Source organism: Colobus angolensis, unplaced genomic scaffold (genome assembly GCF_000951035.1).
Source record: "Colobus angolensis palliatus isolate OR3802 unplaced genomic scaffold, Cang.pa_1.0 Scaffold300, whole genome shotgun sequence".
Classification (NCBI taxonomy): Eukaryota; Metazoa; Chordata; class Mammalia; order Primates; family Cercopithecidae; genus Colobus; species Colobus angolensis.
Window position 1 is genome coordinate 1,448,560 of NW_012116267.1, and position 27,991 is coordinate 1,476,550.

Sequence of the window (27,991 nt, forward strand, 5' to 3'; positions counted from 1 at the left end):
TCTCTAGATTTATGTCAAAGTCAAAGAAAAGGAATCTGGAGCACAAAACAAAGCTAGTTTCCAGAAAAATCAATGAAAGGCAAAAATATCTGAATCCATCAATCCATTCAAGAAACTATGAAATTAAAATATGAGGTGTGAATATGTACATGAGTATATTATATATATAGGAGATGTATTTGAAATTTGAGACATGAGATGGATGCATAAGCAGGTAGACAGATACATCATAGTTAGATATTAAGTGTAAGGGTTACATTAAAATATATTGGCAAAGCTCTCTTGAATAGAATCACTTTAGTGCAAATGAGAAGAGTTTCTAAGAAGAGAATGATTGTCACTAGGACATGGAGTCATTAAAAGGAAAGACCGGGGGCGATGGCTCATGCCTGTAATCCCAGCAGTTTGGGAGGCCCAGGCAGGTGGATCATAAGGTCAGGAGATCGAGACCATCCTGGCTAACACGGTGAAACTCTGTCTCTACTAAAAATACAAAAAAAAAAAAAAAAAAATTAGCCGGGCGTGGTCACGGGCGCCTGTAGTCCCAGCTACTCGGGAGGCTGAGGCAGGAGAATGGCGTGAACCTGAGAGGCGGAGCTTGCAGTGAGCCGAGATCGCTCCACTGCACTCCAGACTGGGAGAGAGAACGAGACTCCATCTCAAAAAAAAAAAAAAAGGAAAAGACTAACAGCCTGGAAAAATGTACGTAATTTATGCATGCCAGTGATAACATAAAACTTCCGAAGGTTCATTTTAAGAACTCCAGGCTATAAGCAAAATACTTCTGATCACTAATGTTACAAAGGTTTTCCAGAAAAGCAATGTTTGAGTTTCAGACAAGTGGGTAATAAGATGCTAATGCGGTCTCTACATCTTAAGGCTTGAATGGGCTTGACATCCAGTATGGAGCAGTCACAAAGCTGGCAGCTGATGCTGACTGCCATCTGGAAGTATAGATGGGCTTGTTGACTAGGCCTACACATGGCCTCAGCATGGCAGCCTGATTCAGAGGCCAAAGCCCAAGCAAAAGGTGCCAGTCTTCTTAAAGACTAAGTCCAGAATGGCATAGCATCACTTTCATCAAACCCTATTGGTCAAAGTAGCCCCAGGTTGGCTTAGATTCAAGTGGAGGAGAAATAGCATAGTGTCTTAGTGCATTTTGTGTTGCTATAAAGGTATACCTGAGGCTGGGTCATTTATCAAGAGAAAGGCTTTATTTGGGTCACAATTCTGACTGGCTGGAAAGTTCACGATCGGGCATCTGCATCTGGTGAGGGCCTCAGGCTTCTTCTACTCATGGGTCAAGGTGAAGGAGAGCTGTTGTGTGCAGAGATCACATGGCAAGAGAAGAAGAATGGTGGGGAGGCATCAGGTTCTTTTTACAACCATCTCTTGAGGGAACTGATAAAGTGAGGACTCACTCACCCCTGAAGAAAGAGGGTGTTAATCTATTCATGAATGATCTGCCCTCATGATGCAAACATCTCCTGTTAGGCCCCACCGCATCCAACATTGGAGACTGAATTTCAACATGAGGTTTGAGGGGAAACATTTCCAAACCATAGTAGACAGCCATCAAAAGACTGTCAGATAATTTGCATCCATCTTTATTGTGCCACAATCTAGTACGTAGATGTCACTATGCAAATCTCTTTCTAATGAGTGGGTGATTAAATACTCGGCCACCTTATGCTGCTCCTGACAAGGATGTTTTCTTTTGCTCTACCTTTGAATATATCAGTTTTCTACGTTTCAAAATTTTTAATTCTTCTCTTATACTTTCCATTGTTACTTAGAAACATTGTTACTATCTTCCTTCCTTTTCCTCCTTCTTATCAATTTCTTCCTTTTCCTCTCCCTTTCTCTATCCTGCTCTCCCCAACACACACATGCTGATATGGTCTGGCTCTGTGTCCCCAGCCAAATCTCATCTTGAATTTTTTTTTTTTTTGAGACAGAGTCTCGCTCTGTTGCCCAGGCTGGAACGATCTCGGCACACTGCAACATCCACCTCCCGGGTTCAAGCAACTCTTTTGCCTCGGCCTCCCAAGTAGCTGGGACCACAGGCGTGCACCACCATGCTGAGCTAATTTTTGTATTTTTAGTAGAGACGAGGTTTTCCCATGTTGGCCAGGCTGGTCTCAAACTCCTGACCTCAGGTGATCCACCTGCCTCAGCCTCCCAAAGTGCTGGGATTGCAGGCATGAGCCCCAATGCCCAGACTCATCTTGAGTTTTCATATGAATTTAATGCCCACATGTTGGGTAAGGGACCTTGTGGGAGGTGATTGGAGCATGGGGGCAGTTCCCCCATGCTTTTCTTATGATAGTGAGTGAGTCTCATGAGATCTGATGGTTTTAAGGGGGTTTCCTCCCCTTTGCTCTGCACTTCTTTCTCCTGCTACCTTGTGAAGAAGGACATATTTGTTCCACTTCCACCATTATTGTAAGTCTCCTGAGGCCTCCCCAGCCATGCAGATCCGTGAGTCAATTATACCTCATTCCTTTATAAATTGCCCAGTCTTGGGTATTTCTTCATAGCAGAGTGAAAACGAACTAATACACACACACACACACATCTCCCATGACATGGGACAATGGCAGTAATAAGACAGAGCTGGAGACTCAGGCCCACACGGCTGGCATGGATGCTTCTGGTAAGTCATGTGTTTGCAAGTTGGCAGTACCCCCTTTGAAGCTTGGAAGCAAAAAGAAAGAAAACAGCAGAGGCATATTTTTCTTTTGTACAAATTTGTGGTTTCAAGTCTACACTTTACAAAATATGATTTTCCTTTTTCAAATTAAAAAAAAAAGACTGAAAGATCTGTAAATCACAGAGGCATCACTGAGTAACATCTTGATGATTTAAGTGTAAATGAATAAGAAACATATGGATCCCATTTCATACAAAGCACACACATTGGGAGTGAGTGGGGGAAGCATCTGGCAAATCCTGTTTCTGGTTTGGTAGAATTCGCAGAATTGGGAGGTGTAGTTCAGGACATGAGCAGACCAAATGCCAAGTGTGGGCTGAGTTCATTTCAACCTGATGCCAAGGCAAAGCTGGAGTTTTCATTCACGTTCAAATACACCTCACTTAGGTCTTTTTTTCTTTTTTCTTCACGTTATAGACTTGGCAACATTTAAAGATTCCTTCCACTTTGGATTCATATTAGCTCTAGGTCCTGGCATGAGGAAAGTAATCTAATACAAAATGACATAAAGTTTGGGAAAAATGACAATTCGATCTCATGTTCACTTTAATATGGAAAGGTTGAATAACATTCAATTACAATTCATTCCAATTTTCATCTTCTCAATGAAAGACGAGGGGTTGCTGAAGAGAGGTAAGCAGGGAAGATTCTAGCATCTGTGGGCGGGGTGAGGTGGGGAAGGGGTGCTCCTGGAGCTGTGAGCAGCCTTGCAAAGATTCAAGAATGCAGAACAGTTTGTATTGACATGACCATCTACCTTTCCTTCCTTTTGGTGAGCAACTAATTCACAAGAAGTGCTTAAAAAGAACAGAACTACTTTACTCTGGATTAGACATCAAGCATCTGCGAAATGATGATCACTACATCTAACTAGAACTATAGATGGGGAGAAGAGAAGGAAGGCTGGTAGAAAGACAATCAGAGATGTTACACACGTGTAAGGGTGTCAGATTCCATCCGCAGGTAGGATGACAAATTTGAAAGTTGGTTTCTGCCTATTGATCTCCACAGACCCCAGCAGTGATCCGTAAATGGAATGAAGACCATCTGCATTGATTTGCACTCTTGAGTGTATTGTGCTTTCTGCCCCTCTCGTTATCCCAACTCTGGCCATTCTCACAGGGATTCTTCAACTGCCCAGGGCCTGACCTCCACCTCCAATAGCAGAGCTGCACAAAGTAGCAGAGCTCTCTTCTGAAAAGGCAAGTCTGATCATGCCACTCTCCAGCTCAACAGCCTTTGGTGGCTCCCCAGTGCTCTCAAACTGAGGTCTGACTTCTGCAACATCTCAGAGGAGGCACAGGACAGTCAGCACCCAAGCACAGCCCTCTGGCCACATCTCTTCACACCCATAACCCTCACATTCTAACATTCTATTTTCTACCCATCAGGAATGTATTTCAGCTTCTTAAGCTCATGGGGGTTTGTTGTTGTTGTTGTTGTGGTTGTTGTTTTACTCTAGGCTTCCTCTCTGCCTGGGATGCTCCTCCTTCCCCTGCCTCCCCACTTTCTCTGGCTCTCACCTATCTTCCTCCAGATCTGGGGAATTTACCCCAGATTCTTCGAGCTGACAATTGAAGCCTTTCTTCATGTTCTTTCGACAGCCTTTACTCACTTAGAGATGCTGTGACCTCCTCTGTGATTTGGTCCAACTGAAGGCTCCATGCTGACAGAGGCAAGGCATCCACTCTTACGTCTCCAGCACACACAGCACCATGCTTGGTGCTCATTAGGTGCTCAGAAACAAGTCTGAATTTAAACCCCATTATGCACTGCAGTGTGTAGGTGTGATAACTTTGTGTGTCATCTTGGCTAGACTACTGTGCCCAGTTGTTTGGTCAAACACCAGTCTAGATGTTGCTGTGAAGAAGGTATTATATAGATGCCATTAACATTTACAATTGGTAGACTTTAAGTCGATTATCCTCCATAATATGGGTGGGTGCCAATCTCTTCTAAGATGAAGGCCGTAGGAGAGAAGCCTGAGGTTCCCGAAGAGGAAGGAATTCTCCTTTAGACTACACCTTAGAAGCCCTGCTTGAGTTTCCATCCTGCTGCATTGTAGAAGTGGATTCAAGACCGCAACCTCAACTCCCACCTGAATTTACAGCCTCAGAGCTGGACCTACAGACTTCAGAGCTGCCAGGTCCACAAGAGAGTTAGTTGTAGGTCTGGCAAGTCTATAGATACATAGCCACGTGTGGCCTAACGAGAGGGATACTTTCCAAGGAATGTGTCATTAGGTGATTTTCTCATCACATTAACACCATGAAGTGTTGTAGATGGCATAGCCTGCGACACACCTAGGCTCTGTTGCTCCTGGGGGACAAACCTGTACAGCATGTTACACTACTGAATACTAGAGGCAATTGCAGCACAATGGTAAGTATTTAATCTGAGCGCACTGGGAGGCCGAGGCGGGCGGATCACGAGGTCAAGAGATCAAGACCATCCTGGCTAACATGGTGAGACCCTGTCTGTAATAAAAGTACAAAAAAAAAAAAAATTAGCTGGACATGGTGGCAAGCATCTGTAGACCCAGCTACTTGGGAGACTGAGGCAGGAGAATCACTTGAACCCAGGAAGCAGAGGTTACAGTGAGCCAAGATCGCACCACTACACTCCAGCCTGGGCAACAGAGCGAGACTCTGTCTCAAAAACAGGGAAAAAAGGGTACACCTGTATAGGGCAGTTACTATGAATGGTGCTAGTAGAACTGGCAGTTTCTCTGCATCTATCAGTGAGGGATGAGTGAGGGGAATGCCTAGGACATTACTGTGCATTACTATAGACTTTACAAACACTGTGCACTTGGCCTACACTACAATTATTAAAAATGTTTGTTTACTCCAGCATCACCACAAACATGTGAGTAACGCGTTCTGCTATGATGCTACAATGGCTATGGTGTCACTAGATGATAGGAATTTTTCAGCTCCACGGTCATTTTATGGGACCACTGTTGTATATGAGATGCATCACTGACCAAACCGTCATGTCGATGATGCATTGCTCTGTGCATATGTGATTTTCTTATGGTTCTGTTTCTCTGAAGAACTCTAGTATAGTTAGAAAGGTAACATCACCAATTTCTATTTTGACTCTCTATTCTTTCCATGAAACCCAAAACTCATCTCCTCCAGTTCGGCAATGCCCTCCAGCCTAGAGCAGAAGCCCAATCCCAAGGCTATGCCATGCCAAGACATGGGCTGGGAAAGTGAGGCCCAGGTCTTCAGTAACCTTCTATTTCCAGGCAGAAATCTGCTGAGGGGGGCATTCACACCACCTGACCCTCCATCTTCTTTGCCACACAGCTGAGTGGTCCCATCTGCCAGGCCCCTTTAGGCCTGGATTTCTCTCCCTTAACTACATTGGTGTGCCTCTGGAGCTGGCAGGTGTCATTCTGCTGAATAGAGAACTGAGAAACACTCAGAGACCTGTCTACCTTTGTAACCCAAACAGCCCCGAGTGTAAGCTCTTTCTTCCTTTCCGGAGCTTTATCCAGGAAAGGAGGCCCTGCCCAAGGCCTGCACCCAGGAGGTCTCAGCAGCGTTTCCCTGGGACACATCAGTTTCTAAATTTCCCACTCTCTAATGGGTTGACTAGCGGGCACGGAAAAGATACATTTGTGCCCTAAGCCCCAGAACCTGTGAATGTGACCTTATTTGGGAAAAAGGTCTTTGCAGGTATCACTATGTTAAGGACCTCTAGATGACATCATTGTGGATTATCCAGGGGCCCCTAAATCCACTGACAAGTGTCCTAATAAGCAAAGGAAAATGAAAAGACACAGACCCAGAGGAGAAGGCCACGTGAAGAGGCAGAGATTGGAGTGATGCAGCCAAAAGCCAAGGGACACTTGGAGCCACCGGAGCCTGGAAGAGGGAAGAAGCCTTCTCCCCTTGAGCCTTTTAGGAGAGAACAGCTCTGCCAACACCTTGATTTCAGACATCTGGCCTGCAGGACTGTGAGGGAATAAATATCTGTTGTTGTGAGCAACCAAGTTTGTGTAATTGGTCACAGTACCTACAGGAAATGAAGACACCCCCGATTGCCTTCCCTTTTAAGGGATTCTTTAGTAGTCAAGATGAGGGGTGGTAGGCTACCCTTACGCATCATAAAATCCTCCTGGTCTAATGCCTATGCCAGGAGTCTTTTCCATTCCCCCTTTGTACTAGGGTCCTGGTACTCAGCACATCAATAAGAAACTAGCTGATTAAACGGGAGGGGGATGAACATGGGAGGTGAAAAACGTTACACCAGGGAAATCCCTTTCAAGTGATCTTTCCTGAAAACATTAAGAAAAAGACTATTTTCTCTAAAATTGTCCTGAATTCTCACTTGGAGGGTAAGATCACAGTCCAATAGACACATGACTTGGGACTTCATCACAGACGCTGCTTTTTAAAAGACAGAAGTCAATCCATCCCCATTCTTGCATTTGCTTTTATAAGTGTACAACCAACTTTGCTAGATTTCCCTAATGTGTGAATTCAACTCTCTGTGACCAAAAGAATTCCCATCACTAGGAAGTGATTTCTGGAGTGACATTTCTTTGGCCCAGCAGTGGTTCCTGACTATTACTTGTCATCACTATGCATCCGTGACTCTGACTTCTCTCTCAGTTCCATAGGTTTTCCTGGATGCCTTTTCCCAATAACAGGGAAACTGCCAGGGCTTGAAAATCTCCAAGCCTCTGCATGCTATGCTGACCCCAGAGCCTTTCTGCTGAGTAAAGTTATAAATTACATGTCACTGTCATCGCACAATGACTCTGCCCTGGCTTTGCCATCATGCAGACCTGGGTTCAAATTCTATCTTTGTTTTACCGGCTGTGTGTCTTGTAGCAAATTATTTAAACTCTTGGAGCCTCAATTTCTTTCTCTTTACTGAAAGTAAGAGAGTTATGATATGAAAAGGAATTAGTACTAATTGTGTCATCTTTTCTCTAAGAATTTTTACTTGTTCCTAAACTGATTCGGTACCAACCATACTAGAATATAAGGTAGCTATTAACCATAATGCTCTATACGAATGTTTAATAATATGGAAAAGGTCTATGTGGTATTACTACATGAAAAAAGGATATTAAGCGGTATATGCAATATTATTTCAATTTATATCTAGAAAAGAAAGAATCTATAGAAATTATTGCATAAAAACTTATAGAGGAATAGAAGATATATACTGAAACAAATAGTGGTCATCTCTAATTGGTGGTATTTTGTGTTTGTAAATGTGTCTTTTTCTTTATACTTTTCAAATTTGCTGTGTTATAATCAGAAAAAAAATCCTAAATCCAAGATAAAAGTTAAAAAATGAAAGCAAAACATATTTGGTACAAGTTTGGATAAGTCACTTAACCTCTTTGCTTATTGGAAAATAAGAGCATATCGCTATCAAAGAACTATATATACGTGTGTGTGTGTGTGTGTGTGTGTGTGTGTGGCATTGGGCTAAAAGGGAAGTTTTAGCAACAAGTAAAAGCTCAGTTGCTCTAAGAATGCTGTTTGCTGCGTACCTGTGGGTGGGTGCATATGTGTAGCTATGACTACTAATCTACTAATGCAGTCAGGGTGTGGACTTCATGGGCATGGACCTTGCAAGGGCCAGCAGGTCTCTTGCACTCAGAAGGGCCTTGAGCTTGGTTCAATGTGTTCTGGCCACCATCTTCAAATTCTCAATAAGTTTTGGACCAGGAACCCACATCTTTATTCTATACAAAACCTCAAAAATGATATAGCTTGTCCTGAGTGTAGGTGACTGTATGCATGTGAGAGTGTATGAGGTCTTGTGTATATTTTAAGAAATTGAATACACTGAGAATGATGGATGCTAGATGAGGGAAGGAAGTGTGTGCAAACATGGCCACGCCCGGAAGAAGCTAAGGCAGAAATGAAGTCACAGTCTACTGGGAACTGACCAAATGGGAATGGTAGTCAGTTTCCTTTTGAAATATATCATAAATATATATACTTAAACATATCTTATATGTTATTTTTGAAATATATAATTTGCTTGCAAACAAAACCAATTAATTCTACAGATTAAATTGAACTCTGTTTAAGGGGGTTTCTCCTTGGCCCGTATTAAACACTTGAGAATTTGTTCTCACTTTAGATAAGATTCTAACTGAAATGGAAGAAAGCTCTATAAAAATAAAAAAGCTTGTTCTAAATGAATCAGTTGGCTCTATGAGGGAAAAGTGTTAACTAGAAAGACACACAGATAAATTGTCCATAGGATCCGTTTCTGCCACTGAAGTCCTTAACATGATCTATTAACCCGGAGATAAAAGATATCTTAAGGATTTGTGTAAGACTTGGCCGGATGCCCCCGGCTTTGCTCATCCTGACACTGAAGGCTAAGGTAATGAGGCGGGATAATGGAGGATGGGTGATCGCGGTTGGCTGCAGGGACTGCATTTCAGTGAATGTGATTGCCTGTTTTGAAGTTGTATTTAGCATACTGTCTGGGACTTTGGGGTGATGTCATCTTATCTCTGGGAGGAAGCTGGTTGCTGCCTGTTTCTGAATTAATCAGTTCCTTTCTTAGAGAAGTACCAGATTTTACACCAAGTAATTGAAAAACCAAACATTTGAAATCAGGGTCACCACCCCAAGAATTACTCAATCTCTTTTTGGACCAGAGTCCTTTTCTTACGTGTTCATTTATAAGTGCTACAGATTTATTTTTTAATTATAGTAGCTAATTTTTACTATGGAAAAGTAATATGAAACATAGAAAAATTTTTGACACCCCTTTGTTTGTCTTTTTCAAACTGCCTCAGCATTCCAGGAGCTATTTAAATGTTGGATACAACGTGCTCTGTTATTTGACATTTACATCCTTTGTTACTTTTAGAAATTGGGCACATCTAAGCTCACAGCTAAAAATGGGAATTTTCAAAAAACATAATGGGTAGGTGTGTTGGTTACTTAATGGTTAACTTTGCCCCTTGCTCCCTACAGAAAAGATGCCCAGGTCTATATTAGGCAGAGAAACTTTTAATGTTATAACTTCTATTCAAATTTCATACTTACAAATGCTAATTTCATGCCCTGGCATGGTGCAGAAGTTAAAAATCTTTTCTCGACTGGGTGCGGTGGCTCACGCCTGTAATCTCAGCACTTTGAGAGGTCGAGGCAGTTGGATCACAAGGTCAGGAGATCGAGACCATCCTGGCTAACATGGTGAAACCCTGTCTCTACTGAAAAATACAAAAAAAATTAGCTGGGTGTGGTGGCGGGTGCCTGTAGTCCCAGCTACTTGGGAGGCTGAGGCAGGAGAATGGTGCGAACCTGGGAGGTGGGGCTTGCAGTGAGCCAAGATTGCACCACTGCACTCCAGCCTGGGCAACACAGCAAGGCTCTGTCTCAAAAAAAAAAAAAAAATCTTTTCTCCTTTGTAAGTGAATGTATCAACCATTTATCCTTATCATGAAGAGTTCAGTAACTCCAAATTCAGAAATTTGAGAACTTTAGGATAGGTCACTAATTTTCTTTACTAAAAGCTATAAAATAAGCACAGTGTATTTATCTAGGACAGTGGTTTTACAAATACAGTTATAATTTTCTTAAAACTAGATATGGGTATGTTTTAAAAGGTTACACTCAAAAATCAAAATTTTTTTTGATCTATTGGTAGAGGTGATTTCTTTTATTTTGATATTCCTTGCTATGCTACCAAGTTCCATATGCTCAAAATGGTTGAGACATTACTTATATTTTCTGGATATTTTTAAAGGCTCAAGCAGTCAGATTCCACAACATTTTGTACTCCTTAAGAAGACTGGAAAATGCAAAGTGCCATTTAGCCAGTTTGCACACATTCCAAAAAATAAACCAGATAAATTTCCTTGTGTAATTCCCGGTGTATTAGACTCTCTATTGCTGCTGTAACAAATAACCACAAATTTAGTGGCTTAAAACAAAACAAATTTATTCTCTTACAGTTCCACAGATTAGAAATTTGACATGAATCTCATGGGGCTAAAGTAAAGGTGTCAGCAGGGCTGCATTCCTTTTCAGAGACTCTAAGGCAGAATCCATTTTCTTGTTTTTTTCAGCTTCTAGAAGCTGCCTGCGTTATTTGGCTTGTGGACTCCTCCTCCATCTTCAAAGCGAGCAAAGGGTGGTTGAGTCTTTCTCATGTCATGCCACTCTGACACTGATGCTTCTGTCTCTCGAGTCCATTTTTAAAGATGCTTGTGATTACACTGGGCCCATCCAGAGATTCCAAGCCAATCTCCCCATTTCAAGGTTCTTATCACATCCATGAAGCTCTTTTGCCATGCAAGGCTACTTACTCACAGGATGGCCACTCGTGGGTACCATCCAGTTTAAGTCTTCCTTCTTCCAATGCCTTGTATGAATTTGACTTCAGTCCATCCAATTCAGAACTTGATTATAAGTTATTAGTTCTGATATACCATATAGCTACTATTTTATTGAGCTTTGGGAACATTAAGGATTTCTTTGACCTCTTCACTGTATCACTGGTTCATATGAGACAAATGGACTGTCAGTCTTTGTCCATAACTTCAGTGCCCAGCAGGGGAGTCCCAAGGACCCTCTCCAAGCCCTTCCGTGCCATGTTAATGAGGAGTCAAGAAGGGAAGGGAGGCTCATTCCTTTTTGCTCTGCTAAAAAAGCATCCGTTAGATCTCTACCTATTTTAATAAGAAAACAAATAAAAGATAATTCTCTCAATTCCCTTTTAAAAGTTCTTGAATCTATTTGAGAAGTCAAAGTCTCTTCTCTCCTCCAATATTCAAACTAATTCCTTGAAAGGTGATGGTTGGAGATCAGGAAAATTGTTTTCTACCCTCTGAGGGTCTTAACCCTCATGTCTATAAACAGGTCTGCACTGAAAACCACAAAGAGAGAGATGCCCACAAGTGAGGAAAATTATCCCATGGTTTAGGCGAGATAAACCTCACCAAAAAGGTGTCCTTTCAAAAGTGATACTACATTTGTAACACAAAGATCTGAGTTACGTATGTCCAAAGAACCCCATCAAAAGAAGGAATCCGGCATGTATCTACTGTCTGTGTTTCTCTCCCAATAGGTCAACCCTTCTTCCCTACCTAATCCCCTTGCTTTTCTCTGCACAACCATTAGAAGCTTATAATAGAAATAGTTTTGTCTGTATGTAGTGGAAAACACCAGTTTAAACAGGATGTTGGAGATCACAACAGCTGACCCAGAACACAGGCCAGAGCAGACATGAAAGCACGAGCGTTTCATTCACAAAGGTTTTCTGGGACCAGCTCTTTCTCAGCCTAAACAGAGTCACGCACAGGCTGGCCCCAACGCTCTCACACTGCTTCCAGAGTGGAGGCGATCGCTTTGAAAGCTCTGCAGAGCTTCAGCCTCCGTGGATGGCAGCCATGAGCGGGACTGGGAGCAATTAGGAGTTGAAGGGCTTGTTCCTCTCCAAAGCAAGCCCTTCTGCCAGCGACTTCCCTTGAAGAGCATGAGGGAGGGAGCACAGGCGTCCCACGCCTACTTGTTTTCTTTCCTTTCAGTGGGACGGTTTCAACTGATTTTGATTACCCTGGCGCCAAATAAATGAAAACATTTCATAGACATATAATCATCCATCACTGTGAAGAAAGGAAAAATGTTTCATGTTCAGTATGTTTATAAATATACTTAATGAAAAAAGGACAGTGCTGTCTTTCCTACCACCACACTGCTGCTGCTGTTGGCTAGATAGTCCTGCTTTCGGATCACCCCAGATCCCCCGCCAACCTGGCCTCAGCCACACTGCTCTGATAGCCTGATGGCACCCAAGTCGGTCAAGAGGAAAGGCCTGCCCCTCCAAGGCCACCTTCTAATCTCTAGCCCCTTTTCTAAGCAAGATGAGATAGTGTGCAGAGCCAGGAAAAAAGGTATGTGGCTTGCAAATTAGAAAAGCAAAAGCCAACCATTTTTTTCCAACTGACTTAAGGCAAGGCAAGTGAAACAGCACCATTTCAAAGGAATAACAGTTACATGTGCAGAATCAGCACAGTCCTCACCTGGAGGTTTCGTTTTTATTCATATATACAAATATATATACATATGTATTTTTATATATGTATAATATATAATATGTATTTTATATTTATATATTTATATATAGAGAGAGAATTCTAGTCATATGAATTTATGACTATATATGAATTTTATTTATATATATATATATAGAGAGAGTCTCACTGTCTCACCCATGTAGAGTGCAGCTGGTGCAATCAGCACACTGCAGTCTCCACCTCCTGGGCTCAAACAATCCTCCTGCCTTAACCTCCCAACTACCTAGGACCACAGGTACACACCATCATGCAAGCTAAATTGTAAATGTTTCTGTAGAGGTGGCGGGCTCACTTTATTGCCCAGATTGGTCTCCAACTCCTGGCTCAAGCAATTCTCCCTCCTTGACTTCCCAAAGTATTGGGATTACAGGTATGAGTCTGTATCCCAATGTGCATGCACCTGGTCAGGGTTTGGTTTTAAATTAATGCCACGTTGAGTTTCATACAGCATGCGGGTTGTTAGCACCAAGAAAGACCTACGTTGTTGGTCTGAGTATCCCATTTGTGTACATACAATGTGCAACAACATTGAAGGTAATTTTGAATTTAGGATTTATACTGGCAGTGATAAATCTTTGGAAGAATAAAATCTGAAGCAACAAATTCTCTCTGATATCTTTCTTGTCCTGGCTAGGTCTTTTCATTTTAGATCCCACATGTTCGTGGGCATAGTAAATGCCTACAGATCTGTCTCAGAGGCATCAGTTGATAACTAGTAGTATACATGGTCTAACAATGTGGGCTGTCTCCTACACATATTTAATTAATTTGGGTCTCTTTTTTCCTAAACGTCATTTCTCACAATATGTTAAATATTTGCATTTACATTTGACTCATAAGCAGAACCAGACCACTGGGGTTTGCAAGAAACTCTTTACAAGCCATTTATGCAAAAGACATCTCCATTTTAATCACAGGGAGCACCACAAGACTGGGAAAATGCGTCCATTTGAATACTCCAAATTGCGCTCTTTTCAATGTCATAGGAGCCTATTTCTCACTTCCACAGAGCAGGGAAAGCAGCCCAGGTAGCAGTAAAGGAGGAAGGCCCCAAAGCACTGTGACATCACAAAAGCTGGAAGGGGAGAACCTGGGACTATATTTACTTTAAGAGCTTGTTAATTCTTCAAGCAGAAATAAATGCAGAAGTTCAGATTCTCAGTGTGCCACCTTCCTCTGGCATGGGAATCACCTAGAGCAGGAATAAATGTCTGTTCTTTCAGAAGGTGGTGTCACAGCAGCACATTTAAAACCTCTTCATCTTTACAGCAGGCTCCCGTGATGTCTTGCAGCCCTGCACCACTATGTACAACCTTCTCTGACTCTCAGGATGCAATTCTCTCAGACCCAATCTCAGAGCAGAGTGAAAGAAATGTTGTTTATTGGGATTTACACATTCTCTGCGGATGCTGTTCAGAATCTGTCAAATTAGTGGAATTGCAGGCAGGCTCCCCAGCCTCAAATGAAATAACAGCAGTGATAGTTCACAGATGCTTTTTTTATAATTTGCAAAGCAATTCAATGTGCATTGTCCTGTTGAATTCTCATGACCATCCTAGGGAGGTGAGAAGCTGTGATTAAGGACATAACGTGACTACTTCATGGTCAAGCAACCATGAAAAGACCGGGAACTCTTAGCCAAACAATGCCAGCCCCTCCCACTTTCCACTCCACAACACCACTTCTGGTGCCTACAGTAAGGAAACCAGGGACAATCTAAGGCCACCTGGTGGGGTTTGGTCATCTTTATTTATGTATTCTACTTGCGGCAGGTTGCCTCCAAAATTAACCCCAACTCTTCAGCCCTCCTTGTATGCACAGTCTTTGTAATGTGAGTTTGAATCTCTTCCAGTTAAGAGACAAAGTCTATTTCCCACCCTTTGAATCAGGTCTGGCCTTATGACTTGCTTTGGCCAATAGGATGTAGTTGATATAGCAATATGCCAGTTCCAAGCTTTAAGACCTGCAGAGGCTGTATACATTTCTGCTTACTTTCTCTGTCACTTCCATGTGAACCTGACTGTGCTAGCATCCTGGAGAATGAGACACCACATGGAGGTGAGTCCAGGTGTCCCTGCTGAGGCTGTCCTAAGCTAGCTGGCCCCAACATGTGAGAGAGCCCAGAAAAGATTGACAGAACTGCTCACCCACCTTCAGCTGACCATAGATGCATGAGTGAGCTCTGCTGAGACCAGAAAATTTGCCCAGCTGAGGCATAAGGTGTGAACAATGATAAACATTGATTGTTGAATGCACTTAGGTTTTTGGGATGTTTGTTCTGCAGCATGGTTGTAGCAATAGATAACTGATACACCACTTCAACAAAAACGTGATGGGCTCCTATAGTTTTCCACTTTCAAAAGGCACCAGAGCAATGAATTAGATATCCCCTTTACCCTCCAAATTTTACAGTCTGTCAGGGAAGATAAGACTATAGCTTATAGTCTAGGGTGCTACATGATATTAATTTAATGAGTGATAAAAAGTGCTCAGAGTATTTTGAGAAAGGAAAGATTTATTGATCATTTTGAATTACTGCACAATCTAGAACTGCTAACTCACACCCTCTTTCATTGAATAAAATCTAAAATAACCTAACTGTACTCTGACTTTTATAAAGACGTGAACAAAAGTAGGCCTGGACATGGTCAACTTATTTTATCCCTCATCAATAATTTTAAATCTCCAAAAGAAATGTATGGCCCCTTTGTAGTATAATTGCTCACCTTATAAACAATGTAAATCATGGAGACAAGAAAGACAAGAAAATTTGGAAGCTACCTCCTACAAAACCTCTGAACTTCAGAGAAAATATTTCTATTAATCTGAAGCAAATTATCCTTGTGTTCATCTACAAAGCATGTGAAATTTGAATTCCTATTGAAACAAATCTCTTCTTTCCTATCTTAATTGACTCTTGGATTAAGAATAAAAACAAAAAGGAAAGGTAAAGAATAGCTTGGGCACTATTAGGCTATGGTGACTTCTGCAAAATTTGGAGCCAGCCTGCCTAGGTTTGAAGCCATGGCCCCCACGCTTTCTATCTGTGTGGACTTGGAAAATATCTAGTCTCTTTTTTTTTTTTTTTTTTTTTTTTTTTTTTGAGACAGAGTCTCACTCTGTTGCCCAGGCTGGAGTGCAGTGGTGCAATCTTGGCTCACTGCAACCTCCGCCTCCCGGGTTCAAGCTGATTCTCCTGTCTCAGCCTCCCAAGTAGCTAGGATTACAGGTATGTGCCACCACACCTGGCTGATTTTTGTATTTTTAGTAGAGATGGGATTTCACCATGTTGGCCAGGATAGTCTCGAACTCCTGACCTCAGGTGATCCACCCACCTCGGCCTCCCAAAGTGCTGGCATTACAGGCACAAGCCACTGCACCCAGCCTATCTAGCCTCTTTATGCTATGGTTTTCTCATCTGCAATGAGAAGGAGGATAAAAACGGGGTTATGAAGATTAAATCAGGTAATCCATGTAAGGTGCTTAGCAAGAGAGTCAATCTATGGCAGCTAATACATAATTAGCAAATTCTTTATGCATTTCATAGCTGAAGATATCAACATTAAATATTTTTCTATCTTTCATTAATTTTTAATTTTTTAAAACAGCAGTACTTTATAAGTTATCAAAGATGGTTAATTTGACAATTAAAATAAATAAGATTATTATTTTCCTTTTCTGTTCATATAAAAATGTTTCCAAGTGAAAATATGATCACTAGAGGAAGAGAAAACATGTCCTGTTATTATTATTATTATTTTATATCTGTTTTAAAGACTATTCTCTTACTTTGGTTGAAATGCAAAACTTCATTTGTCCATGTCTACAAGAAATGTTGGGTTTATTTGTTTAAGCGCTTAGATCTACTAAAAGATTTGAGAACTTATTAAAAGAGGAGTCATTTGGTAATTAATATGATACGTAATATACCCAAGATGCTGTAAAAAGTGACAATGTGCTCAAAGTTAAGTAAATTTTACTCCCTTATCCCAGACCCCAGTACATATAAAATCCCAAGCATGAGTGAATGACAAGGGGAAAAATAACAGAAGACAGAAGTTATTATCTAGAAAATTCTGGCCAGAAATTAACATAAATCAAAACTATATTTACAGTGTTTATCATCTGGATTTAAAAATAAAAAATAAAAAATCTACAGAGAAAACTCACCAACAAAATCATAGGGTGTCAAAATCTGGAGAGATTTGCTTAAGCTAGGTATCTGCATAAAAGAGAGAAAAACTACTGAGTTTTAAATAGCCAAATAAGGGGCAACTAACATTATGAAGATAGTGAGGACAGTCAATGAGAGACTAAATAAACACACATGTTTAGCCTGAAAAGTCAAAGTGCAAAGGATCTGATTTACATTTTTAACTTTTAGGAAGACTACAAATTAGAGTAACCACTAAGTCAATGCCAACTCATAAAATATTGGTAGCTAGGAGGAAGGACTTGAAGTTTAAACACAGTGGTATTGGCCGGGCGCGGTGGCTCATGCCTGTAATCCCAGCACTTTGGGAGGTCAAGGCAGGTGGATCACAAGGTCAGGAGATCAAGATCATCCTGCCCAACATGGTGAAACCCTGTCCCTACTAAAAATACAAAAATTAGCTGGGTGTGGTGGTGGGCGCCTGTAATCCCAGCTACTCAGGAGGCTGAGGCAGGAGAATCGCCTGAACCCAGGAGGCGGAGGTTGCAGTGAGCCGAGATCAGGGCCATTGCACTCCAGCCTGGGTCACAGGGCAAGACTCCATCTCAAAAAAAAAAAAAAAAAAAAAAAAAAAACAGAGTGGTACAAGTAGGACACAATTTTACTTTGCACAGCAAGTATCTAGAACTTTGTGTCCTAAAACAGATTTTTGCACCTTTGATAAACACACTGAGGACAGGAACTCTGTTTTACACATTTCTGAACCACCTATCTGCTTCCGCCAGAACCAAGACCCAAATCCAATATAAACTAGTTACTAACAGAAGATCTATTAAATAAGTGAATATGTAAAAGGATGGTGAACTTAGATGAATGAATGGGTAGCGGATCCATAGTAACTTACTAAGGAAACAAAAATTATTTGGGATGTAAGCCTTACTTTTTTTTTTTTTTCTGAGACAGACTCTCACTCTGTCACCCTGGCTGGAGTGCTGTGGCACTATCTCAGCTCACTGCAACCTCCGCCTCCCAGGTTCAAGCAATCCTCTTGCCTCAGCCTTTTGAGTAGTTAGGATTACAAGTGTGTGCCACCAAGCCCAGCTAATTTGTGTATTTTTAGTAGAGACAGGGTTTCACCATGTTGGCCAGGCTGATCTTGAACTCCTGACCTCGTGATCTGCCCACCTCGGCCTTCGAAAGTTCTGGGATTACAGGCGTAAGTCACCGCATCCAGCCAATCCTTACTTTTTAATACATGAACATCTACTCTTCCTGTAATAATCAACCAACTAACAAAAAAGCAATCCTGGCATCAAATAAAGATAAAACCATGGGTTAGGTGGTCATTGGTTAGGGCCAATGTATCAGTCAGGATGGGCTAGATTAAGGCCACAAACTACCCGGTCTCAGTAGTTTACAATCACAGAGATTGATGTCTTCCCCAGTTGACTGATTGCTGGCTTCAGGTGAGCGGTGTCAAGACATTGCTAGTCTCATGACAGGAAGATAAGCAAAAGATACAGAATGTATGATGGCGAGCCACAGTGGGACACAGAGAATATTTTGAATAGTAGCTCAGTCCCACTACCTGTTCAAAGAAAAGCTTTAGACACGTTACATTTAACAGAATGTAGGAACAAAGAACGACTCATGAATCAGGCAGCACCCCCGCCCCGCCCCCAAACCAGAATAGAGTCAGAGCAACCCCAGGACTGTTGCATGGATAATGTTTACAGACAGAAAAAGAAAAGTGGCATACACAAAATAGAAGTGGATACAGAAACAGCTGAATTGGTGATAAATCAGTGTTTGCCTTCTAGGAACACAGGTTGAAGAGTTGGTCCCCATGATTGGCTGAAACTCAACTGCTCAGAATGGCTGAGACTCGGCTACTAGTTACAATCGTAGGCTGCTGTCTGTTTAACCATCAATTTCAGTTACAGGTCACTATGCATGGAGAAACTGTTAGGCCAACCTTAAAATATGGATGGAGGCAACTTTAGGCCAAACTTAATTCAATGTAACATATCCCAGATGGTCATTCTAATTTTCAGTTAGGCGATGGCAAACGTGCGTTCTACATGTTCCTACAGATAGCCCATATCATTGTTGTTCTAACAATTTTAAAAGAATTATTTAAAGAAACCGTGTTCTTGATGTTTGAGGACCAAAGCAGAAAGTGACAGAAACAACTTCCTAAGTAATTTACTGTCTTCAGGAGGGAGCATGAATAAAAATCATGTCTACCCAGTCTTTCACTAATAGCTTTGGAGTAATGTTTCTTCCCTTTCATCATCATTTACGCAAAATGTCACACGGCACATTCCTTCATGTTAAACAGCAACACAACATCACCACCAAATAAGAGCTAATATGTACCTGGTAGTTAGTATGTGCCAAGAATTTTTCTAAGTGCTTCACAGGCATTAACCAATTTAATCCTCACAGTGACCCTATGGGGTAAGAAATACTATTATTTCCATTTCACAGAGACCTTATGAAGGACTTAATAGTATTATTTCCATTCAACAAGTGAGAGAAAGGAGGCACAGATAGATTAGGTAGATGACTCAAGGACACGTAGCTAGTAGGTGGCTGAGCTGGGATTACAAACCCAGGTAGCTCCAAGTTCATGTGCACAACCTCATTCTAAATTGTCTTGCTCAGTAAAACGGTGCCCAATACATAGAATGTGCTCAAGAAATGCTTGTTGAATGACTGAACAACTCAACCCCAAAGGCATGAAATGGTGGTTGTGTTTTTGAATGTCTCTCCCTATCTTCACCCTTAATCTCCACTTTCTAATGTTCCTTTGGGAGTTTTCTGCCAAAGTCATACCTGGGGCGGGGAGGGGAAAGAGAGAGAGAGAGAGAGATCTAATTTTCCTTTTAACAATTTTGCAATTAAATGTTTCACAGATGACAACCAAACTAGTTATGTCCCACCTCTTTCTCTGCATTAGTTTTCCCAGCACTATACATAACCTGTACCAGTTGTTTACTCAAATTGGGAGAGAACCTTCTTCGGAAAAGTTCCACGTCTTTGGCAGTATTGAAATCAGCTTTCCCAGGACAGAAGTGGGAGGGAGTCCTAGACCCAGATCTGGGACCCCCATCCCCATGAAGAAATCAGAAGCCAGCAGCCGCCCATCCTTGGGTGTTTTGTTGTTTGAGCGTTTGCTGCTCGCCCATGGTGGTTGGTAATTGCTGGATTCATTGTATGCATTTGGTCTCTCAGGTATATTTCCTAAACCAACATAAAAAGAAAATGATAAGGGCAAGCGCGTGGAGGTGTTTATGTTTTCAGCTCCAGCCAATTACTTGAGACCTAAAATAACAGTTAGTGCAGATGCAAGGGTGCGGATTATGACGCGGACTACAATGGAAACCCAAATCTCCTCTTGCAGATCGAGCCCGGCACCCAGCTGTCGTCCACTTGCATTTAGTGTGGCTGCCACCCAGCAATTAGCACGCCTGGGCTGTCCTTTGGAAAAGGAACACAGAAGAACAATACCACAGCAAGTTCTCCGGGACCCGAAAGCAGGTGAGTCCTGCATGGAGAAAGCAAGGTAAATGATCCCTTTTGCCATTGTTTCTTACTGGTGGCCACACCGTTAGCAAGGTGAGTCTGGCATTTAACACTTCTCCAGGTCCTTGAAAAGGTTGCAAGAGAAAAGGAAAAAAAAAAAAAATCTACAGCAGCCTGCAGTGATTGAAGTACTCTATTATCTTCTCCTGTATGTTTAAATAAACCCCCAAAGCTTTCTGTTTCTTAGGTGATATGTGTACACATACATATCTCACATCTTGGCTGTCAACAAGGATTGCTAGATTAAATGAATGAAAGTAAATGAATTAAATTTGCCCAGTTAAATTTGAATTATAAACAATGAATAATTCTTTACTATACCTGTGTCCCATGCTGTATTTGGGACATGCTAAAAACTCATTCATTGTTTCTCAAAACTTCAAAGTTAACAATACATGCTTTTTTTGTTTTGTTTTTCTGTTTTGTTTTGCTAAGTCTGGCAAGCCTACCCTCAGTACATCAAAGAAATATTTCCTTGGTAGGGATAAACTTGAAATTCAAAGGAAGCGATGGGCCAAGAATATGTTCCTCCATTAAGGTGAGGGTTTGAAGTACAGTGGAATCGCCTGATTGTTCCACATGTTTTCAGTCTACTCAGAAAGAGAGGGTAAGCTGTAGCTCCCTAGATTGGATAAGTGATAGGAATAAAAATGGAAGTCTTGGAGTTAAAAAGTGTGTATGTTGTGTAGGTTAATAGGTGAAGGGTTCTGACTCTAAAAGAATTCATGGTTGAGTCTGCTTCTCGCTACCTTCAGAAGCAGGTCCTACGTATTCCATGATCCACACTGTCCTGAGTACAGCAGAACACAGAGACATAGTTGTCATCCCCGAGTCATGACTCCATCTCTTATTTTGAATTTCCTTTAGCTTCTCTGAAAAGGGTGTACTGGGAGGTACACGATTCCAAGCAGGATGAAACTATTTTATCAGCATGATTTCCTGGTTTCATCTGAATTACCTGGGAGACAGAAACCTAGAAGGCTGTTGTTGAACACTTGAGTAGATTCAAGGAAAAGATAGGTGCTGTGTGGGACTAAACACGAGTGACAATATATTTATAACTCAGGCATCAGACAAGATAATCTCTGCATATTAAGATGCTGAAGAAAAAGGATTAATCATTTAACTTATCATTAAATCAATTATCTCCTCTAGATCTGCCGTCTGTGTGGTTGACTAACTACAGGAACGGGGAATACCCAAAGATAATATGTTAGGGCTTGCCCAGACATTCGTTCCAAGTGAGGCCAGAGTTTAAAGTGAAATCAATATCCTGGACTAAAGCGTGTGTGTGTGTGTGTGTGTGTGTGTGTGTTTGTGTATGTGTGTGTGTATGTGTTTGTGTTTGTGTTTCTATGTATGTGTTTTTGTGTGTATCTGAGTCTGTGGGTCTGTAGAGTTTTACAGTCAACCCTAATAATAGCAATTTATATTCTAGAAAAAAAAATGATTTTAAGTTTTCTTTTTCTCAATTAAGCCACAACGCTACGTTCTTCTATAGGTAGAAAACAGGTGTAGAGTGCCATGGAGAATGCAGCTAAATCAGAAACTTTCTGAAGAATCATTTTGCTGGACAGTCCTCTAATTGCTTCCTCTAATTATCATAAAAATAATAAAGATTTAGTAAGTGCCTATGAGTTAAGAAGTATTATATTAACTGTGTTGCACACTGAATTAAACAAACCTTCTTGAGGGTCTCATGACAAAAGATAGACTACACTAACCCAATTACCTAAAGCCAAGAGCCGGATCTTGGCCATATCTATATCCAACTATCCAACCCAGCATTGATAAGGGGAAGGGGATGAGTAATAATTAATAAATAAATCCACTGCTACTCACCCAGAAGATGTACGTACCATTATATAGACCATTATATAAGAGCCTCATCATGGATATAAACAGTTATTTTACACACAAAGAATTCTAATCAAAAAAGCCACTTAATTTTTTATGGTGGTAAAATATACATAATATTTATCATTTTAACTGTTCATTAGTGTGCAATTCAGTGCCATTAATTATATTCACCTTGTTAAGCGACTATCACTGCTATCCATCTCCAGAATGTTTTATCTTTCCAATCTGAAATTCTATGCTCATTCAACAATGGTTTGCCTTTCTCTCATTCTGTCAGTCCCTGGTGGCCTCTATTGTGCCTTCTGTTTCTATGAATTTGTCTGCTTTGGCTACCTCATATAGGTAGAATCATACAATATTTGGCCTTCTGTGTCTGGATGATTTCACTAAATATAATGCTTTTAAGGTCCGCCCATGTTGTAGCGCACATCACAATTTCACTTTTTAGGGCAGAATAATATTTCACTTTACGCATATGCCACATTTTTTCTATCCACTCATCCATTTGACTCAATGGACACATTGTGTTGTTTCCACTTTTTGAAAACTCACTTGATTTTTGTCTTCCACTATTCTTGTAAATATATTCAATGTGGGTGATCCTTTCTCTGGCCTTTCACTTAGATAAGAAAATCCTATGGTCACTCTAAATCACAGAATCTCAAATCATCAGAACTGAAAACTTGATTTGACTCCCATAGCCACAGTTGGCGCCTACTGGGACGACTGCTTGGTTGGGTTAACGGAATGTGGCCAAGCTCCTTTTTTCCAACAGCCTAGATTCCTCCATCAACCCCTACACCTTGCTAACCAAGACATCTCACCCTGCCATGCTGGGGAGGGTGAAGGGAGACAGGGAAGAGGATGAGGAGGCTGCTTATCTGCTGCTAGTATCAGATGGCTCGGCTCTCTCTGGGCCTCATAGGTGTTTATTGCCAATTGCTTCTGCCCTGTGCACTCTCATGGGTTCTACACTGATTGGCACTCCCATTAGAGTCCTTCTGCTGAAACTGCCCATACAGAGCTGTGCCCTCTCTAGGCTATTGGCCCCTCTTCCCTTCCTTCTCGGCTGCTGCTCCCAGTGGTCTATATCATAACCTCTTTGGGCTAAAATCTCCTTGCCTGAAAAGGCCACCTTCTTAGGCAAAATCCCTTTTAAAACAATGCCTAGCCAACATCTCGTTTAGGGATTCCATATTTGAGGATTCCTAAAGGGGCATGTGGGAAGTTCCTAATGCTATCCCTGTCTATCCTACTTTACAAGAGGCCACTTCCACTCTCCCAGGGGATGAGTCAGGCCTCAGCTGAGGGACGCATGCTCCCTGCATGATCCAATTCAAGCCCCTTTAGCTAGATTTCATGTGACAGACAGGCTCCCCTCTATGCTTTGGTCACTAAGGTCAGAGAAGACAAGTGGATCAGTTACATTTCAATCACTCTCTTCAAAGACTTCCTTCTTCAGTGCCCACTCTTGACCTTTTTATATCTTCCGTGAGGATCAGTGTCCAAATAGTTCTTGAACACTCTTTGGAAATCCCTGGACTCTGGCTCACACCTCACTCTGTTATCCCATATTCATCATATCTCAATAGCACAGGTGGCCACAGCATCCTACCAAGACTCATCACCTGCAGCTGCTGTGAACTGTTCTTCAGTTTGAAGGATCATCCCTATTTACCCCACAACAGCCCATCTCAAAGAAGCTTTCAAAATCTAACTGTTGGAAGTCCTAGCCAGAGCAATCAGGCAAAAGAAAGAAGGCATCCAAATAGGAAAAGAAGAAGACAAACCATCTGTCTTCACTAGTGATATGATTTTATACAGAGAAACCCTTAAGACTCTGCCAAACGACTACTAACTGATAGACCATTTTAGTAAGGTTTCAGGATACAAAACCAGTGTACAAAAATCAGTAACATATCTATACATCAATAATGTCCAGGCTAAGAGTCAAATCAGGAGCACAATCCCATGTGCAATAGCCACAAAGGAAATGAAACACCTAGGAATACAGCTTACCAAGGAGGTGAAAGATCTGTACTAGGAGAACTTCAAAATACCACTGAAAAAAATCATAGATGACACAAATAAATGGAAAAACATTCCATGCTCATGGGTTGGAAGAGTCAATATTGTTAAAATGGCCATACTGCCCAAAGAAATTTACACTACTCCTATCAAACTACCGACGTCATTCTTCACAGAATTAGAGAAAACTCTTCTAAAATTTATGTAGAACCAAAAAAGAGCCCAAATAGCCAAAGCAATCCTAAGGAAAAAGAAGAAAGCCAATGACATCACTCTACCCAGCTTCAATTGGGTATAGCCTTCAAAACATCATGGTAATGGCACAAAAACAGACTTGTGGACCAATAGAACAGAATAGAAAACTCAGAAATAAAGCTGCACACTTGCAACCATCTGATCTTTGACAAAGCCAACTGAAGTAAGCAATGGGGAAGGACTCCCTATTCAATGAATGATGCTGGGATTTCTGGCTAGCCATATGCAGAAGAATGAAACTGGGCCTTAAATCTCACCATATACAAAAACTAACTCAAGATGGGGTAAAGATTTAAATGTAAGATATCAAACTATAAAAATCCTAGAAGAAAACCTAGGAAATACTCTTCTCAGCATTGGTCTTGGCAAAGAATTTTTGGCTAAGTCCCCAAAAGCAATTGCAACAACAACAAAAAAATCGACAAGTGGGGCCTAATTAAACTAAAGAGCTTCTGCACAGCAAAAGAAACTATCAACAGATTAAACAGACAACCTGCAGAATGGGAGAAATTATTTGCAAACTATGCATCTGACAAAAATCTAATACCCAGAATCTATAAGGAACATAAACAAATCAACAATCAAAAAACAACCCATTAAAAAGTGGGCAAAGGACGTAAACAGACACTACTCAAAAGAAGACATATCTGTGGCCAAAAAACATATAACAAAATTGCTCACCATAACTAATCATCAGAGAAATGCAAATCAAAACCACAATGAGATACCATCTCACGCTAGTCAGAATGGTTATTATTAAAAAGTCAAAAAACAACAGATGTTGGCGAGGCTGTGGGAAAAAGAGAATGCTTGTAAACTATTGATAGGAATGCAAGTTAGGTCAGCCACTATGGAAAGCAGTTTGGAGATTTCTCAACTTGAAACAGAGCTACTATCATTATACCCAAAAAACACATGCAGTCATATGTTCATCACTGCACCATTCACAGCAGCAAAGACATGGAATCAACCTAGGTGCCCATCAATGGTAGACTGGATAAAGAATCTATGGTACACATCTACCATGGAGTACTACACAGCCATAAATGAATGAAATCATGTCCTTTACAGAAACATGGATAGAGCTAGAGGCCATAATCCTAAGTGAATTAATACAGGAACAGAAAACTAAATACCACATGTTCTTACTTACAAATAGGAGCTAAATGCTAGACACACATGGACATAAACTTGGGAATAATGGATAGTACAGACTACTGGAAAGGGAAAGGAGGTGGGCTGTGGGTTGAAAAACTGTGTATTAGGTACTATGCTCACTACCTGGGTACAACACACCCATGTAACAAATCTGCACATGTACCCTCTATACCTAAAATAAAAGTTGAATTAAAAATAAGAATTTGACCGGGCGCAGTGGCTCAAGCCTGTAATCCCAGCACTTTGGGAGGCCGAGACGGCGGATCATGAGGTCAGGAGATCGAGACCATCCTGGCTAACACGGTGAAACCCCGTCTCTACTAAAAAATAAAAAAAAACTAGCCGGGCGAGGTGGCGGGCACCTGTAGTCCCAGCTACTCGGGAGGCTGAGGCAGGAGAATGGCGTAAGCCCAGGAGGCGGAGCTTGCAGTGAGCTGAGATCCGGCCACTGCACTCCAGCCTGGGTGACAGAGTGAGACTCCGTCTCAAAAAAAAAAGAAAAAAAGAAAAAGAATTTAAAAATTTAAAAAAATAAAAGCAGCAACAAGGAGTACTCAAAATCTTTCTTTACATGTAATTTATCTCTGTTCTATTAAGTACATGCTCTATTAATATTTTTGAATTTAATTGAAACAGAAAAGCCATATAATCAACATATATATTTGAACAACATCAAAAGAGTAATCATTAACTTCATATGAACTTTCTATTCAAGCACAGGAGGAACTGCTTGGCTGCATGTCAGCAAAATTTGATGTCACCCTTCTGTTTAGTCTGATGAGGCGTCATGAAGGAACAGACCTCAAGTAACTCTTTCTTATCAAATCTGTTGACCTTTCCATAGTCTTTGTTTTTCATGCCTCTCTCTTTTCAGCATCTGACTCTGTTTCCCTTCCCTCCCTTGACACTTCTTCCTCCGTTGGCTTGCACTATGCTCCCTTTATCTTTGTCCTACTTCACTTGCCAGCCTTCCTCTGGCTCCTTTCTCCTCCCACTTCTTGCTTATATTCATTCCCCACCTTCAGTTTTATATTCTCTTTCACTTTGCAAATTAACTCACTCAGTCTCGCAGCCATAGCTGCAGCTCCATTCTGATGCTTTCAGAATCTCTGCCTCTTCCCCTGCAAGAACTATTGCCACAATAATTCAGTCTTACAAGCCACCCCAAAACTCTATGGCTTAAAACAACAATCCTGTATTACTGCTCGTGTTTCTAGGAGAAAGCAAGGCAGTCTGCTGGTCATGGCTGGGTTTGGCTGGCCAGTTCTTCTGCATTGGGCTGGAGCTCACTTAAGTGGCCAGTGGTCAGCTAGCTATCAGCTGGTCTAGGATGGCCTCAGCTGGGAAGACTGGCTCTCTTCTATGTGTCTCACCTTCCCATACACCAGCCCAGACAGCCCAAGCATATTCTGATGTGGAAGCACTTTTCCATTTTAAGCCTCTGGTTACATCAAGTTTGTGACTGTCCCATTGGCCAAAGTAAGTCATAAGGCCAAGCTCAGGGTCAGAGTGGGATGAGACCATAGTTACAAAGGGCAAAGGGAAAGACTACAAGGAGGTCCAAAAAACTGAGGCTCTTAATACAGTCAACTATCACAGTTCCATTGCTTTCCATTCCTGCTACCCACATCCTTAGTTAAGGAGCTTGTTACTCCATAGCTGACATACTACAACCTCTGATCCCCCAGCCTCTAGTCCTAATAAAGCCTCACCCATCCATTTATCCATTAATTCATTCATCAAAAAGTTTCTGCATATCAAACACAGTGATAGATGCTGGAGATACAGTAATGAACAAAAATAGGCAAGACCTCTGCTCTCAAGAGTCAACAGATTAATAAAATAATCATAGAAATATTTAATTATTAGAATTATATAATTCAAAAGAATTATAGGAGGCCAGGCACAGTGGCTCATGCCTGTAATCCCAGCAATTTGGGAGGTCGAGGTAGGTGGATAGCTTGAGGTCAGGAGTTCGAGACCAGCCTGGCCAACATGGTGAAAACCTGTCTCCACTAAAAATGCAAAAAATTAGCTGGGTGTGGTGGCACATGCCTGTAATCCCAGCTACTTGGGAGGCTGAGGCAGGAGAATGGCGTAAGCCCAGGAGGCGGAGCTTGCAGTGAGCTGAGATCCGGCCACTGCACTCCAGCCTGGG